The following is a 19,553-nucleotide window of genomic DNA, read 5'->3' on the forward strand; positions in this document are numbered from 1 at the left end:
CTCGGTAATTTGTTTTCCATTTATCACGTTTTCTTGTTGTTTAAATGTGATATATATGAAAACATGTGCTGTTTTGTTGCAAGAACGTGGACACGTTTTTGACTGTTATTTTAACATGAAGAATAGTTTAGTTGCATCACTATGACAACGAACAATCTGAGTAAAACTTCTTTATGTTAGGTTAAAAGTTAAGTGTGTCGCTCACTGATCTTCTTCAGATCTTTTTGTCCGCTTTATGGGGGAGTCCCTCCCAGTGATCATATCTTCAATACCATCCTTTACTTAGCGGCTAAGACTCTATATTTCATTTAAATTTTTGACAAAGTATTTTATGTGTGTGTGTTTTTCTTATAGCAAAGCCACATCGGGCTATCTACTGTGTTCATTGAGGGGAATCGAACCCCTAATTTTAGCATTGTAAATCCGTAGACTTGCCGCTGTACTAATGGAGGGTAAGCATTTTATACATTTTAAAAATGATTAAGCATTGGGGCATTTTTACCGGAATTTTGAAAATTAGATCAAAGGGCATTATTTAACAAATACAATCAACGGTAAATCTCAAAGCTTACACTTGTGTTATACAGTTGAAACGAAACACATTTATGGAACCAATTGGAGTACTCGTTTTCTGGACAGAAGTTATATAAGTTCATTATCTAATTGAAAGTTACTCAGGAGATCGAAAGTTGCTTCCCTTATATGTAATTGTAAACAAAACTTAGAAACGCCTATAAAACTGCAAAACACAACATGTGAAACCATAAGTTTGCACGCATTTCACCGTGGACACAACAAACATTCATGTCACATTTGGTGAAGATCCACTAGGAGGAGGAGAGTATTGGTAAAAAAAAAACGTAAAACCGCCCAATAAAAACTGGAAAACGTAAAATAAAAATTTATGTGTATTTTCCCATAAATCCAGTGAACTTCCATACCAAATTTCATAAAGATGCGTCCACGTGAGGTGAGATAGTGGTAAGAGAAAATGGGTGAGAAACGCTCATAAAAACCCAAAATTGAATGTTTATGTCTATCTCCTCATGGACCTAATGAGCCTCTATACCAAATATGTAAAAGGCTCATATAGTAAATTCCCACTATGGCCTCAGAAATGTGATTTTTTCCAATTTTGTCATCTGTTCACTCTAACATATGAAGAAGCAAACTGAAAAATTCGTTCCTATATCTCAGCAAATGTAATAAACATTTTACTGCGGACTCCTGCAACATAACTGCTGGTTCTTCTGTTTGTATTTTGTTATTTAAAGGCTTGGTTAATAAATCCTCTCTTATTTTGTTTCAAATAATCCACGGACAGCTGTGAAGGCTCTCCGCTATGTTAGGCCTTTGTTTTGTCCAGATCTTTACTTTTTATAATGTTGTTCTACAAAGATATCCTTTGGTCTTCCTCTGCGACTCTTCTAATTGACTACTGGCCTGTTGTTTGTCTTTTCAGTCTGTTTTCTGCTTCTTAATAAATACCCATAGTACAACTTGAGGTACATACTATTTATAAAACAGTAACTTTTTTGCCAGACTTTGTTGAATGACTATTATATTTATTTCTTCTGATACAGGCCAAAGTTGAATAGTTATAAATGATTTTATTGTTAGTAGGATGCAGCTTACAGTAATTGATTTGTTGTGAATCAGTTTTCTTGTTAGTAAGCAGTAGCTTACAATAACTGATTTGTTGTGAATAAGTTTTATTGTTAGTAAGCAACAGCTTACAATAACTGATTGGTTGTGATTCAGTTTTATTGTTAGAAGGCAGCAGCTTACAATAACTGATTTGTTGTGAATCATTTTTATTTTTTGCAGGCAACAGCTTACAATAACTTATTGGTTTTGAATCATTTTTATTATTAGCAGGTAACAGTTACGTAAGTCTTGTACATTTATGGTGAATTTTCAAAATTTTTTAATAATTACCTTAGAAACTGTACTTTGGTTAGGTAAAATTCCTGTGTGGTTGCCATATTTTTAAACACTTTAGTTTTGAGTAATAAATGAAACAAAATATGCGATCCTCGAACACAAGTTCCTCTCGGTCGTTTGGCTGTTTCCGTGACGTTTTACAACTATGACGTAATAGTTGCCAAACACGCTTCGTTGCGCGCCGACCATTTTGTTCGTTTCAGTGGTGGTGTTTTATATAAATCTATCGGTGTTTTTTTCGGATTACATACCTTGTTATACAATTTTTTGTCTTGATATTGCTACTTTATGTTTGTTTTATGATAACATGGTTTACTGCGTTGCTTATGGTTGTAGAAAAGGAATATGTCGTATAAATTTTACATTTATGGTAAATATTAAATTAAAACTAATCAGCCTGCTACATCAAGTTTAATTTTATAAACAGAATTATGACGTATAATTGAAATTCATTTTGTTACGAGTCATAAATACCCGGTACAATGATTGTGGAAGGGCCGAGTATTAGTTACCATAGTCGGCAAAGTATAAACAAATAAAACCCAGTCTTTGATACCAATAATTTATAAACACCAGACAGGTTTCGAGATGCTTAAAATTGCACGTAAAATAATACAGACCATATTTGTTGTCATGACTTAGGCTTACCATTCTTCCACTGGCGGTATGACCGACTCGCAACCGCCCTGGATGCTATCAGTATCACTCACAGTTCCGCCACTTTCGCTCGTGGAACTGTCCTCATAACTAGAACTTGTCAGATCTGTGTCAAAAGTAACTGTTCTAGATTCATTCAGAGTAGGTTCAAATTGATATAGCGCTACTCGACATTGTTCAGAACACAAAGTCAAAACAGACTCCGCCTCTGTTTCTCTCCATGCATTGGCCATGTTTATTTACATTCAATGCGCTGGCGTTGGCGGTTTGTTTGGCAACTATTACGTCACAGTACCTTTCCTAACTGCAAACGTAAAAACTAAAACGTTCGGATTGCCACTCAGAAAGGGCACTTTCTGCACCAAGTTCTACGTTTCATTTATTAGCACATATTTTTATAAAAAATGTAAACCTGCAAAATTAATCAGTACGAGTAGTTCTTTTCACAGCAAAGTTTTCTTTTTTCTGTAAAATTCACCTTTAAACAAGATATGATATCTTTATGATGTCAATATCCTTTATTAAAAATAAAGTAAATATGGGGAATTTATTTGACATTTTATGACCAATAAAAAAATTTGAATCAATAGTTTAATCAACTAATCGAAAGTTTATTGTTAACCAAACAATATCCATTTTTTTTAAAATTAGTATAATGATTCGTTTGTTTGTTTTGAATTTCGCACAAAGCTACGCGAGGGCTATCTGCACCAGCCGTCCCTAATTTAGCAGTGTAAGACTAGAGGGAAGGCAGATAGTTATCACTACCCACCGCCGCCAACTCTTGGGCTACTCTTTTACCAACAAATAGTGGGATAGACCGTCACATTATAACGCCCCCACGGCTGAAAGGGCGAGCATGTTTGGTGCAACTGGGGTTCGAACTCGCCATTCTCAGTTTATGAGTCGAACGACTTAACACGCTTGGCCATGCCGGACCTGGTATAACGAACTGTTTCCTTTTGTAATGTTTCATCATAATGTTCCAGGTGATCAACTTTAGACTTCGTGGAATACTATTTAAGATACTTTTACATTTCTGGAATACTGTTTAGGAGACTTCTTGATTCTTGGAATTCTGCTAAGGTCACTTCTTCCCGTACTATTTAATTATATGTGTTTTACACATTGAATAATGTACTGTTTTCATTATATGTCGAATAACGTATTTTGGCTAATCGATATACACTTTACTTTTCAGTAACAACCTACTTTGTTCGATTTCATAACGTTACTTCGACAAACTAGTCTGATTATTTTACGCCCATTAAAACCTTTCAGCTACCAATATAATCCTGACTCGCTAAACCGTATACTTTTTTGTTATCAGAAATGACAGAAAATCGGGGATTTCAAACGTAGTTTCTATTTGCTGTATCTTTCATAATAGTTTCCTGGATTTTGTCACTGATATGTCTAAAGTCTCCGTAAGCTCTTTACAGTGTAATTTTTATTATTGTATTGACCGCTTTACTACCATTAGCTTCAAACTGTTTATTGGTTTATGTATTGTAATTGACATATTGTCTAATCGTATCTGTGACTTGTTTTCGACATATTTTAGACATCAAGTTGTATAAATGTAAATACATATATACGTGTGTGTGTGTGTGTATGCTTCTGTATTAATATTACCATATATAAAACCAAAACGTATTTCTGTTCCGTGTTTTAGTGACGTTTAGACACGTGTGTTGAACAAGTTGTAACAAAATATATTTATAATATTCAATGTAACAGCCTCTTTAATTCATGTTTTAAAAAGTCTGGAACTTTTCAAAAGCATTACAGCTTAAGTTTGTAAAAGTAAAATATTGTGAAATCGGAATTGATACTATTGTATAATTCTGTAAAGCATGTATTTATCAATGTTATTTGTTAATTTAGTTCGTGATCGGTTCAAATTGTTGCCAAAACTCATCCAGGTGAAAAGCTCAATCGGTACAATAAATCAGTACACTTTGTAATGTGATATGTCTGTTTATTTAATTTACATAGTGCTAAATATATAAACATGTAATTAATTGATTGATATGAATACTTGATGAAATTAGCTTATAAAAATTACAACAGCGCTGAATAATTGTTTAAGTTACTACCATTGTGACTTGTGAGATGAAGTACAACATAGAATTAAATAGTTTATTACAACACATATTTTGATTGGCAAAAGAGGCGCATTATATTTCTTAATATTACGACAAATATTTTTATTGGCTAAAGGAAGCAATTATGTTTCTTCATATTACGACAGATATTTTGACTGGCTAAAGGAAGCAAATTATATATCTTGATATTACGACAGATATTTTGATTGGCTAAAGGAGGCAAATTATATTTTCGATACCTTTTACAAGACATGTTTGTTTGTAAATACACAGAAAGCTACACAATGGGCTATTAGTGCTCTGCCCACCACGAGTATCGAAACCAGGATTCTAGCGTTATAAGTCTTTTGGCATAACGCTGCGTTAGTGGAGATATTTTTACGAGACTTCAACAATTTTAACTCTTCTCCTAGAAGCATAATATATAGGTAATTTATTCAGAAGTTTGTCTATATAGAAATCGGGTTTGTTGTTTGTTAAATAACCTTTAGTTTCTTACTTTTATTTTAAATATTTTCCATTATTTAAAACTTTATTTATATTTCTTAATATATACAATAATATATTCTCTCTATGGCTTCTTTTTTTACAGAATATTATATATTAGGTGAATTTTTAAATCCAGTTGTTCAGATAAATGCACTACCACAACAACACTAGAACTAAAATGATACAGTTTTATTATTTTTATCAACCCAACGTTAACGGGTGAAAATGTCGTAAAACTTTATTTGAACTGTAACATAGTAAGAGACGTTTGGTTTCGTCGTCACTGTATCAATCCCAAAATTCCATTCTTGAGTTGAGAATTTATTTATCGTTAAATTATATTTATTTTCTTAACCTAAAGTGCGTGGGGCGTCAAGACAAACCTGAAAAAGACGGTGAGGTTGCCATAAGAACGTTTCGTTAAGCAACGAAAAATGTTGTTAGTGACGTAGTTTTACCGGTAAGTGCGAAGCTGTAAGTGTGTGTACATCATGGCGAACCTTTCTCATCTTAAACTGACCGCTTCTAACTTAACGTACATTGATAATATTAAGGACGTTTCTTGGATTTGATAATTATCGAACGATTCGTGTTGTTATCGTTGCGCTACAGTAACGATAATCATTTTATTTTTCCAGAAACGTTGTGGTTTGTTGGGAACTTCGTATCTCTCACCGACTTCGTCGCTCAAAACCTAGAACCCTGTTTCTCAACGTTTCTGTAGCTGACCTGCTAGTTACCTAGGTGACAGTGACGTCACAGATAATATGGAAAGTTACGGGTAGAACGGAGATTCTTTCGCTGTTCATTCAGAGTACTTTAGTTTCGTTTACTTACATGTTGGTTGGCATAACCCTGGATCGTTTGATTTGTGAATTTCGCACAAAGCTACTCAAGGGCTATCTGCGCTAGCCGTCTCTAATTTAGTAGTGTAAGACTAGAGGGAAAACAACTAGTCATCACCACCCACCGCCACCTCTTAGGCTTCTCTTTTACCAACGAATAGTGGGATTTACCGTCACAGTATAATCCCCCACGGCTGAAAGGGTGAGCATGTTTGGCGCGGCGGGGATGCGAACCCGCGAACCTCAGATTACGAGTCGCACGCCTTAACACGCTTGACCACTCCTTAAACCCGCACATTTCTTCATGGAAACTTTCCTTGGGAGCGTGGGTGGTCACTTTATTTCATTCAGTACTTCAAGTATAAATCAGTATTTATGTGGCTCTATCTTTTACACCCAGAAGTATCCAAGGTCACATCGCCAGCTGTACCTGGATGTTGTGTTTCTGACTGTATTCACCATCTCATGTAGTCTTTTGGTGGTCTTGTACTCACGAATTTTACTAGACATAAGGCGACAACCATCAGTAATGAGAAATTGCCAACATACAGCGTCGACCCTTCCTCGTGCAAAGGTGAAGACACTTATGATGGCTACGGCCACATTTGTTGCCATTATGATTACCAATTTGCCGTGCACCATCCAAGAGATGGTGATGGCCTTTGGAAATCCCAAAAGTCTTCGACAAGAAAACAGTGGCATCATCTCAGCCGGTAACAGCTGTATTAATCCTTATATATATTTATCTTTCATTCCAAGCTTCATGCGTGGAATTGTTTCGTTTCTTCTATTAGCGCTGTCAAAAGTAGCACCACGTCGAGGATCCGACCTTGGCAGTCAAAACTTTCGAGAAAGCAAATTAGGTTTAAATAATGTCTTTCATTTCACTGATAATGTTACTGTTTACTACAACATAGATATATAAACATGAAATATAATAAAAATATATCGTGTTTTTTAGGCGTACAAGCTTTCTATGAAATAATAGTGGCTAAGGAATGGTGCTCAGTGCTTGTTCATATAAAGTGTTTATTCTGCTCCAAATAGATTGACCAACACCAAGTGGTGTTTATTTTTTTCAATTTTCTTTCTTCGACATCTGCTGAGTCCACCAAGGGGAATCGAACCCCTGATTTTTAGCGTTGTAAATCTTTAGACTTACCGCTGTACTAGCGTGGGACATTATTAGTTTGTACGACCAAAAACACAGGCTCAATTTATCTTGTAGAAAAGCTGCAGATGTATCAAGGATTTTAAATATATAAATAAACTGTATGGATTGTAAGTAATTAACAGTGGTGTAGATAATTAAAACAGATTTCTATTGTTTATTCTACGTAGAACACTGACTTACACCGTTAACTTTAAGACTCAAGGTAGACACTGAGTCTTCAACCTATTCTCTGTGTTGCTGTTGACACAGTTTCTATCACCCATTTCTAGCTGAGGACACACCAAACGGAATAATTTGAAAAACGAGGCCTCTCACTGGAAGTGAAAGTTCGGTGATCGTTTTTCTTGAAAAACAGACCAAAAATAGAAACCAAAACCTATTCAGCCACACCGTGCTTTCAGTCTAATAATATATATACCATGGACAAAGTAACTGGTTTTTCTCGTGCAGTTAATTAGATGTATAAGAGACGTGAAATGTGTTAGCATTTCTGAATGCAATCCATAAAGGAGCTTTATTAAAAGCAAGGAAACTGGATGCTGCGTTTTGGTGTGTTTTTTGTATGGAAGCAGTAGATAAATGTCAGGAAACATTTACAGTTGGTTTCTTTATCTTTTGACGAGTTCCATTTCTCACCGTTTCGTTTGTTGATCGAGTACCGACCGTCTCGGCAGGGTAAACATAAGGAAAGAACACGACTTCCTCACCCATTCCAAGAGCAAACGTTAGCATTTTATTATCTCTCATCTGAATGAAAGTTAGATTTTTCTGTTTCAAATGGTTCGTTTTCGTCTTTCGTTTCTTATTTCAACAAAAGCACTCACAGAGTGAAGTAAAGTTTTTAGATCAGTAAAGCAACAACTAAACTGACCTTTCTAAAGCATTTCCCTATATTTCATCCTAATGCGTCACTTTAAAAATCTTATCCAAGTTTAGCATACTCCATAAATCAGTGCATGCATCAGTATATTATGCATATTCTATCGAAAGAGTACAAAGAAATTAAAACAGATGGCGCCACACAAACGTCTGTAGGTGTGTTTCTCCCATCAAAGCCACATTGGTCTATCGAACTTCCCTTTTAATTCCGCAGACTTACTTCTGTCCCACCAGAGGACGCAAACTTCTGATCGGAAGTTATTGATAATTAACATACGGAATAAAAAAACATTTTGTGCTAAATGTGTATTAATAACGCTCAAAATCAACTTTCGATACACGTGATGGGCATCGTACAGAGATCCCATTGTGTAACAACAAACACTCAAATCAATAAGTATCAGTCAGATTCAGGTAATTAAACAAATAAATATGTTCAAGTTATTTTAATTTTTCACAAATATTCATATGCATCACGAAAAAACCTTCCGAGGTTATGTGATTATAATATCGTTTTCATTTCTCTCCCGACAAAGAAAGGATTTTTTTTTCTAAAACATTTAAACAGAGTAAGCAATGTTAGCCCGGCATGGCCAAGTGTGTTAAGGCGTTCGACCCGTAATCCGAGGGTCGCGGATTTGAATCCCAGTCGCACCAAACATGCTCGCCGTTTCAGCCGTGGGGGCGTTATAATGTTACGGTCAATCACACTATTCGTTGGTAAAAGACTAGCCCAAGAGTTGTCGGTGGGTGGTGATGACTAGCTGCCTTTCCTCTAGTATTACACTGCAAAATTAGGGACGGCGAGCGCAGATAGCCCCCGAGTAGCTTTGCGCGAAATTCAAAACGAACGTGAACAATGCTTTCCAGGTGGAGTATAGAAAATAGTACTTCTATAGCGTAAGGATACATTTCAAAGACAGTGACGGTCAAATCTCGATTATCGGACAGACAAGAGTGGCCCAGGAGTTAGCAGTGGGTGCTGTTGGTTAGCTAATTTCCCTTTAGTCTCTCAGTCCAATATAGAGAACGACTATATGAACCCTTATGTAGTGTTGCACAAACATTTTCAATAAATAAAAAAGCAGATAAATTATGTGTTATCTACTGATAACTATGTAGCAAAAAAAATTTAGTGCATGATTTTGATTTAACACTTGTGAATTTAACACAGTTCTTTGGTTATTTTGTATTTAATATTTCATAGCCACCAAAATTATACCTCTGCTTGGGTATATTTCTAAATTTTCACTGATTGAAGGTTTGGTGTTTCTTTGAGTAACATAAAAGAGCATTTGGAATATCATTCCTTTAAAAAAATCGTTTAGTTCAGTCAAGTGGTAATGTAAAGAAAAAATTCAATGGTTGCAAACTGAAATCGAATTTTCGACCCGGATGACACTTTATTCGCGCGTGCGTGAAGCAACTGGGAAGAGCAGGTTTTAAATCCAATGGTGTAATAGATTGTTGCTTTTATAAAGCAGCCGAAAGTGTAGAGCGTGTTTATGGAAATCATATCTACGATATTATCCTATTCAATTCTTAGTTTAGCACGCTAACCACCAGGCTGCGCACAGTTTGACTAGATTGGAACTTTTGTATTTGGGGTAATATAAAAAAGACATGCCCTAGTGTCAACGCTATGAACTAACTTCACTATAAAATCATTCTTGAAACATAAACGTTAAATTTAAGTAAAGAGAACAAGGAAAATTCTTAATAATATAAATTATACAAATGTTTCTTCGAGTATTTTGTTAACAAGCACAACATGCAGCACACTATTTGTGCTGGTAGAATAGCGGTAAGATTTTGTACTACAACGCTAAAATCCGGAATCCTAATCCCCACAGTAGACACAGCAGACAGTATTTCATCCAAAACGAAATTTCGTGCAAAGTGATTTAAAATAGACTATGTATAACACTAATTGTAAACACAAATATACATATATATTCCTGATGTTCTAAAAACACGTAGATCAAAGAAAGTCCTACAATAGTAACAATAATAATACCACTATAATATATTATCGTGTTAACATGAATTTCTGGGTTATAGATTTCTCGTTTCAGTTGGTGCGACCTCCACGCCAAAGTATTTTTTATTGTATTGTTGATATGCACCTCACAATAAAGGTCTTGGAGCCTAGTTGTAGTTAGGAGTGAATCATCACAATGGACAATATGTCAAGTGCCCCTTTAGGGACTGAACTAGAATTGTTTGTGATATAATTTCTAAAGTTTAACTCTGAGGTGTGAAACTCGTTTTAGTATAATGTGTTTGACCCTCTGTAGGTTTGTTCATACGTGTCTTTAAATATCGAACAACGATTAAAAGCAGTTGAAATGTCAGAGAAATCGGTTTAAAATTGTTCCGTCAGAAAGGGAAACTGTTTGATATTAGAAACCTTAAACCATTTTTTTGGTAAGAATCATAACTGCACAGGTACCTTATTTAAGTACCATAGATGTTCTTTCTATGATCACTGCGGTGAATTGGCAGTAAGTGTCCGGACTTACAACACTACGTTCCAAAATTCGATTCCCCATGGAGCGAATAACATTTAGTTCTGAGTAGCTTTTCATGTTTTTAAATAAGAATTTTGACTCTCATATTTTCAAAAATACAGCAACAATATACAAGCAAAATGTCCATAAGCACCATTATATAGAAACTATTTTAAACAATCGTGTTGTTGAGAATACAGATTTGGAACGAATTCCCTCAGCTGCAGGTAGGCGGCGCCAGTAAACACATCACGAAGCTCTTCTGTGGGGTAGGTGTATATATATCAGGCTTAGAAGGTGCGAGAGAGACTGTCGAATAGACAAGAACTATGGACAAACGTTATCACAAGGGTAGGAAATCTGGTCTTCTGTGTCCACCACAACAGGTGATACACGAGTGAGGTTTGTTATCAGGTTTATTAATCTCATGGTCTGGCCTGGCATAAATGTTTAAAACAAATGATTTTCTTAATGTTAAGTAACTCCCTAGTGTCATATAATACGTCTGGGTATAATACCATACATGGGATTTTGTATTTTTTTTTTCTCATTTTCTTCTACTTATTTGTTTCAACAAAACGTGAATTGAAGGACGTAGAAGTTTTGTTTGTTTATAAATTTTGCGCAAAGCTATTCGAGGGCTACCTGCGCTAGCCGTCCGTAATTCTGCAGTGTAAGAGTAGAGGGAAGGCAGCTAGCCATCACCATCCACCACCAACTCTTGGGTTACTCTTTTACCAACGAATAGCGGGATTGACTGTCACTTTATAACGCCCACACGGCTGTAAGGGTTAGTATATTTGGTGCGACGGGGATTCGAACCCGTGGTTTACGAGTCGAACGCCTTAACCCACCTGGCCATGCCGGACCTTATAGAGATTTTCTTTTCAACTAAAGTAAGTTGATATGAGCCAGTAAGTTTCGTTTGAAAACATTTAGTTAAGTATAATGGTGAAAGTGGAAGAAAGTTTCTTATTCCTGTCATGAACTTGTACTTCGTGTTTTATAATTAATTTATGACTCCACTGTTATCATGCAATACACTCCAGTACATGTAAAATGATTCTTTGACATCAATTTGTTTGTAACAAAAATTCACAAGCGTTTTGGTTGCTTCTTGTCGCATAGTTTATCATACTAGACTTGTTCAATGAGGCAACCAGTCTTCCCAGTAGCACGGTGGTATGTCTGCGGACTTACAATGCTTGAAAACAAGTTTAGATTCTATATGTGGGCTAATAGCCTGGTTGAGAAAATATTTTATATAGAAGAGCGAACAACGTTTCGACCTTCTTTGGTCATCGTCAGGTTCACAAAGAAAGAGATAACTGACCGGAAGCTGACCACATGTTTGGAAGGGGTTGTGTAACTTCAAAACGGACTATCTGTGTCTGCTCACCAAAATTTTTTACCCATAAAACTAAAACCAAACAACGTTTTACACTTAAAACTAAAACCAAACACCTTTTTACACGTAAAACTACAACCAAACAACTTTTTACCCTTAAAACTATAACAAACCAACGTTTTACACCAGGAACTAAAACCAAACAAAGTTTTACACTTAATACAAACACCAAACATATTTTTACCCTTAAAACTATAACAAAAACCTTTCTACACTTAAAACTGAAACCAAACAAAGTTTTTTTATATGCAAAAGAAACGATATATGCGAACGTTGTTCGCTCTTCTATGTAAAATATTTTCTCAACCTAAACGAGCCGTTTTTGCATATAAATTTCTCAACAAGTGGGTTTCTCGACATCACTGATTATTATCTAGTTTGCAGGTTGTAAGTACTAAAGTGGGGGAGAACCTGAGGTTTTACCACCAGACCTGGTGTGGTTGACAGAACCTAGTGTAGCTAGTAAGTAATTGTTTTTTCTCACTCATAATTAGCATTTGTATTCGGAAGTAAATCAGATAATACAAAATGATCGTAAACCTCTAGAAAACAGAGTAAGTATGAAAGGTTAACATGAGTGTTTGGTGGTTTAGAATAGGTGCCCAAAAACACCTTAACATTTCTGTAAATAAAGGATGCAAGATAAACTAACTTTCCATGAAATCCATTACTTATTTTGCCCTGCAGCACTAAAGAGTCATAAAAACTAAACATGTGGTGAACAAACTATACTGTCTGTTTCATTTTCATAGCATCCATATCAGCTAGTACAATATTTCCCGTAGCGTGGGGCACTCCACCCTCATCTCAGGGAGGCATAAATTATCTGTGATGGGGCACAATAATGCATAGTTAAGTGTTGAGATATTTTTTTATTAATGAAAATAATAATTAATTACTACAATACATATAATGTTTTAATATGTATCTGTGAATTATATCTAATCACATAACTTTCCCTTATCTAAAAAAAATGGTGGCACGTGAAATCATGTTTCGTGCATAAAGAGTGATGACAAAAGTTTGGAAAATACTTTACTCGTACATCTGTATCTATACATATTGGAAAATACTTGACTAGTACATCTGTATCTATACATATTTTTGAAAATCAAAAATGAGAGTGGCCAACATTAGTGAACTTACATTGTAAAAACATTTGGTTCTACACATCTTATTAGGCCAAACTGAAATACAGATTGCTAGATTACCTCAAAGTTATATTTAACTATGTAATACCCAGGTACATCAAACCTGTGCAACCATTGTGTGGTTTGTTACATTGAATTGTTTAAAAAAAGAAAGCCATTGGATGAAGTGGTTTGAAACTGCAGAATTTCTTTCCACAGGTAGCATCTGCGAAGAAAATGTTTTGTGTATGTGATATTTATATGAACTTATAGCTTTGAAATATGGAAAATATTTGTTGTGATACATTTTATTTTCTGTTTTTTGTCGTCTTACACTGTCTTAAAATTTTCCTCTACTATTTTACAAAACTATATTGTTGTCCTTAATTTCAAAATTAATATACACAACTTCACAGTTTTCTATCACTGGAATACAATAAAAATAACTCAAGTTTTAAACAAACCAATTTTTTGAAGATTTTAAACCTAAAAGTTTCATTTGATACATGTAATAATTTTAAATACTGTTTATATTCACTGTTTTTTAAATATTTTTTTAGCAATTTTCTTTACCAATTCAAGCAGTCACTTAAGCTAATATGAACTAGTGGAAACAAGGCTTAATACGAAGGCCTAACCGCAATACAAAAATTTATTTTTTTCAACAAAAACTTTTTACCCTTTCATACTGTAACATAATACTCCAAAAAAAGTTTGAGAGGATAGAGCAAGCTTTAAGAATAAATCAGTATTATATTATTGAAAGAAAACATTGTATATTTCACATCAGTGTTGTTTTGTACAACTAAGCCTAAAGTTACATCTGAACTAGAGATTGTTGTAGCCTAGTTGAGTATCTTAACTTTAAAATTTGTTTTCTGTAAATTAGGTAACGTGGCAGGTCTTAACCAAGCTATACATGATCGAAAAGTTGGAAAAGTTGTACCTCCATGGGTCGCTCATCAGAAAAGTAAAGAAGCAAACCTGTGGAAGGATATTGCATCTCGTACTGAAGTAGTGTACAACAAAATCATACAATACCCTGTGCACAGTCTTGGTACTAAACTTAGCTGGTACATGCTCCTTCTTATAGAAACTGTTCTTCATATTTCTAGAGATTGCAGCTGAGACTTATCCAGCTTGAAAATATAATAAATAAACATGTCAAATACTTTTTATAAATTATACTGAACATTTTTCAGTACCTTTAGCATTATACAATCACCTTCCTCTGTGCTTACACTATTGTTATTTGTACAAAGCAATGTGATACTATTTGAATAAAATTCCTTCCCATATTTATCATACTGAACATTACTACAGTACTGGTTATGGCTATTGGAAAACTACCAAGTAAATAAATTGTAAGTTTCATACTGTATTCGACTGTGCACAATTTTAGGTATTGGTTCCTTTAAAAGTAAAGTCCTAACACCTTCTGTTTTGTCACTAGTCAGTCATTATTGTTGAAGAGGTGTGAAATAAGTGATTCATCAGAGCACATTCTATTCATATTTTCTCATCTTATGATTAAATAAATAGAGAGTTACAAACAGTTCATGTACCACATGAATAGTAAATAATAACAAGCAGCTCATATACCAGTTGAATATACTAATAGCATAACGAAAGCAGCTCATGTACCAGTTGAATAGTAAGTACATGAATACAAGCAGCTCATGTTCCAGTTGAATAGTAAACAGTTACAACAAACATACACAAACAGTTCATGTTCCAGTTGAATAGTAAACAGTTAAAAGCAACTCATGTACCAGTTGGATAGTAAACAGTTACAAGCAAATCATGTACCAGTTGGATAGTAAACAGTTACAAGCAACTCATGTACCAGTTGGATAGTAAACAGTTAGAAGCAACTCATGTTCCAGTATAAAAATAAAGGGGAATAAGAATCCCATGTCTTGTTATTTGGATAGTTTCCAAAATTATTATGATACTGAAAAGATATTGTTGGTTATAATGGTATGAAATGTATTTATTAGTTTACTATGTAGGTTAAATGTTGTTGTTTTTATAATTAAGTTGATTTCAACTATTTTGTATCAAAACACACCAAGTAATGTATATTTACACAAGTTAAGGACCAATTTTTACTAGTATTAGCCTATAAGGTTTTATATCATAGAAAAAAAGTGATTCTATTTTATTGTTATCTGACGTTAAGTTTACATTGGTATAAAAACTATTATTTCTTCCCTCTTCCACAGGTATCGACAAATTGGTGCAGTTGGAGGACTTTTTTTGCTCTACTTCTTGTAGCGGAACATTTATTGTTTTTGTTATCTCAGTGGTTTAAACCAGAAGAGGTAAACACCCTTATTGCTATGTTCATGTATCAGAACATCTGTTTGTTATTGTAGACTTTTTAGTCCATTAATGTTTGTTTTCTTTACTAATAAGACAGTAGCATATAGTGACTACAGTAACATATAGCGTGTAGAATTCAGAGAGAATATAAACATATACACACACACATAAATACAGCATAAACCCATTTAAACAACAGAAATTATTATGTAAAGTATGCATGTATTAAGCAGACAGAGATATAATGTTAAAATATTGTGCAAAGAAATATTTCTATAAAAAGCCCATATGATCTTGTTATACTTAAAAAACATACACAACACACAGGAAAATGTGTTGCATTACTGCCATATTTTTTTTTTATAAATTAGATGTCCATATTCTTATTCAACTGTGTTGTCATAGGAACAACTTGTTTTAAACCTAGTTTTCTTACTGCTTTTTCAAGTGGTACAGTACATCAAAATTTGATTCTTTTTAATCTTAACAGTATTGCTTACTATGCTATCAGCCAGTTTTAATCATGCTTCCATTTGTAATATTATTTAGTTAATGAATTACAGAGATGATATACACCTAATTTATAGTGTATATTCTGATATATTTGTTAATTGTTTGTACTTTGTATGAAATAAAATTTGTTCTTTACAAAGAACATTTGTTTCAGTATGTTTCACAATTCAGTACAGATTGTTTTATTAATTTACACATGCCCAACTTTCCTGCCTTTGTTCTACCTTCACAACATTTTTACATTATCTCTCAACCACCCATATCCTCTCTTAAGCTTTTCATCAAAACCCTGAGGGATTTTGGGGGGATATCCTGTCCCTTCTTTATTCTATGTTGGCTTATTTCTTGTCTTTGGCTCTGGCTGTGCATACGTGGTTTCTCTGTTGTTGGGACCGTCTAGACTGTGATGCAACCTTAACTCATACATGTTTACCATCATCTTATCTTAGGTGTTTACATATGGCCCACTTCTGTGGTAATACATACTGGACACAATCTCTGAGTCTTTTTTGAATCATGAACTGCAGCAGTACAACAACAGTCTGTTATGTCTCAGTCAGAGCCCAGTACAGCACCTATTACCATTTCTCCTCCCTCTTTTTCCCAACTCTTACTTGTTCCTTCTCCTTGAGGTCCTCATCTCATCGTATTCATTGACAATGCACATCACATCACCTGGTGGATTCTAATCTGGTGAGAGCTTGGCTTACCAATTTTCTTCATTACTGGCATCCTTTCAACATGGAACATTAAGGTCTTCAACTTTTATTGGAAGGATTCATAATCCCATTTTTTCCTTCCTCCAGTGTCTCCTATACCCATTTTCTTTCCTCCATATTGGAATCTCATGACCAGCCAGTGTCTGTTGGAGGTGGTTCAGAAACTATTATCTCAGCAGGACATTGAATCTGTTATATATCTTTCACCTAGTTTTATTCAAGACTCTTTGTTGTTCTTAAGAAAACCAGGACTGGAAGCCTATCATCAATTCGTCTTTCCTCAGTTACTTTGTTCAACTGTCCAATTTTACTGTTTCTTACCTGACAGTGGGCATTTTCTCTGGGCTTATGAATGACAGGTATTGATGTCACTAGTGTTTATCTCCACATCCCTATATCCCCATGGTCTCATCAGTATCTTCAGTTCGTCCATCACATGGTGTTTTGTTCCCTTCTCTTCAAGCTTGCTTCTGCCCCTTATGTTTTTTGTCAGGAGGTCAGAACTTTTATTCACTATCTTCATGCTTTGGAGTTGTGATTGAGCCATTATATGGATTATTGGCTTCTTTTAGCCCCTTCCAAACTTAAGTTTGCTAACCATACCCATCAGCTTCTTCTAGTGACTGCTCAGATGGACATTTTACCTGTAGACTTCAGGATAGTAGATAAAGTTAAGAGATTTATCAAGATTTTACCAACACAAGTACTTTATAAACAAGTTAATGGATTTATCAAGAATTTACCAACACAGGTACTTTATAAAGAAGTTAATGGATTTATAATCAAGTTCATATCAATACAGATACTTTATAAATAAGTTAGTGGAATTATCATCAAGTTTATATCAACATAACTACTCTATAAAGAAGTTAATGGATTTATAATCAAATTTATATCAACACAAGTACTTTATAAAGAAGTTAGTGGATTTATAATCAAGTTTCTATCAACATAAGTACTCTATAAAGAAGTTAATGGATTTATAATCAAATTTATATCAACACAAGTACTTTATAAAGAAGTTAGTGGATTTATCATCAAATTTTTGTCAAATAAATTACTTTATTTCTCTTGTGTAGCTTTTTCTCCATGTCATGTCCACAAGGAAGGGACTTTGTTTATTGTTTTTATAATTTAGGTATTTCTGTATTGTTACGTTTAATGACAGGTCCTTTGCATTAAGAGATTAGAATCTAGATAACATAAGATTTTGATCTGTTTACAGAATATTGACAAAGCTACAGATGTTAGAAAGAAGTTCCAGTCTCATAGATCAGTACATAGTAAGAGATGACCTTTCTAACAGATATTGTAAGTCAGCATTTGTTGTTATTTGGTACTCCTTGTGTTATCCTCTTTACTGTTGTTAACTTATACATACCACATTTGTTTTCTACAGATCTAAAAACATAACAGCAAGGAAACTTCACTGAAAGTAAATAAGCTTTAATAATTTACATTAACAGTAGTCAAGTGCATGAAGTAACAGTATATTTCTGTAGATTTTCTAAGTGTCATATTCTTAAGATAAAACAATGCAACTTCTTTTGTTAATAAATACTGAACTCGTGAAAATCATTAAGATAATGAAAATGACATTCAAGATCATTTTTGTCTTTTTTTTTTTATGAAGTATTGAAACTTACATATTTATACTTAAGGTAACAGGCCTGCAACTTTCTGTCATTCTGTTCTGTCTTCAATTTGTCTGTTTTGAATTTCGCACAAAGCTACTCAAGGACTACCTGTGCTAGCCGTCCCTAATTTAGCAGTATAAGACTAGAGGGAAGGCAGCTAGTCATCACCACCCACTGCAAACTATTGGGCTACTCTTTTACCGAAGAATAGTGGGATTGACCATCACTTTATACTGCTCCCATAGCTGAAAGGGTGAGCATATTTGGTGCAACTGGGATTCAAACCTGCGACCCTCAGGTTACAAGTCGAACGCCTTAACCCACCTGGCCATGTTGGGCCCTGTCTTCAGTTAATAACGCTAAAACTTACTGTTTGTCTGGGTGTTGAAACATTTCCTACATCCTTGTTTAATATACATTTTTAAAACTTTTTTCAATATGTTATTTGTGTAGTTTTAATTTAAGACAACAATCAGCTTGGTTGTTTTTAGGAAAAATTCCTTTCAAGTAAAACATGATGTATTTTTATATATTTAAAACGGCTGGTATGGGTTGAGAAAATTTTTATGTAGAGGGGCAAACAACGTTTTGACCTTCTTCTGTCTCTGTCAGGTTCATAAAGAAAGAAAGAGGTAACTGACCGACAGATGACCACATGTTTGAAGGGGGTTGTGTAATTGAGTGTAGGAATGTAGAGGGTGTGCTTGATGTTTGATTATATTTATTAATATAGTTTATGTATAAAGGTGTTCCTTTGTATTGGTATTCATGTTGTACTTTTATACAGTAATGTTAACCCTAAAAAGAAAGGCAATATTTTTCATATATGCTTCCATGTTGTTGTTTTTTTTTAGTCTGTACCATCAGTAATGATCACAGATATGATTATATTTTGCTACAAATATAATTGATATTAAAGCTTTCCAGTAAAGGCACCTAATTGATACACTTGTTATTGTATTTGACTGTTTAATGAATGTTTGAGATAAAGATTTTACTTGAAACCAATCTCTCTCTTTGCTTCAACTTCAGTCAAGGTCAGAGAATTTAGAACTTTGCTCTACAGTACATTTCCTGGTGAACCTCCTGTTATTCTGCCAGTTACTCAATAGAAAACTGGTAAAATAACACATTTCATCACATTCTCTAAGTTTATTATTATTGACATTAGGTGGTGAATTACATGTTTTTTTTTATTGTTGTTGTTTTTGTTTT

General features: G+C 34.3%; 1 long non-coding RNA gene across 9 annotated transcripts in view; it reads left to right on the forward strand.

Moving 5' to 3' along the window:
- The window catches only part of LOC143256126 (uncharacterized), a 265,056-nt gene that overhangs the window by 230,781 nt on the left and 14,722 nt on the right, over nucleotides 1-19,553 (forward strand). For 2 of the 9 annotated variants that reach the window (XR_013031151.1, XR_013031149.1), the window contains exons 2-3: nucleotides 15,370-15,468; nucleotides 17,927-18,012. This is a non-coding gene — a long non-coding RNA (uncharacterized LOC143256126). Of the gene's footprint in view, nucleotides 1-10,863; nucleotides 11,009-11,367; nucleotides 11,503-12,391; nucleotides 12,477-14,033; nucleotides 14,218-15,369; nucleotides 15,469-17,926; nucleotides 18,013-19,553 lie in introns of those variants that run through there. The other 7 variants (XR_013031155.1, XR_013031156.1, XR_013031158.1 and 4 more) reach the window with 7 other exon arrangements.

This window comes from Tachypleus tridentatus, chromosome 7, assembly GCF_004210375.1.
Source record: "Tachypleus tridentatus isolate NWPU-2018 chromosome 7, ASM421037v1, whole genome shotgun sequence".
Lineage (NCBI taxonomy): Eukaryota > Metazoa > Arthropoda > Merostomata > Xiphosura > Limulidae > Tachypleus > Tachypleus tridentatus.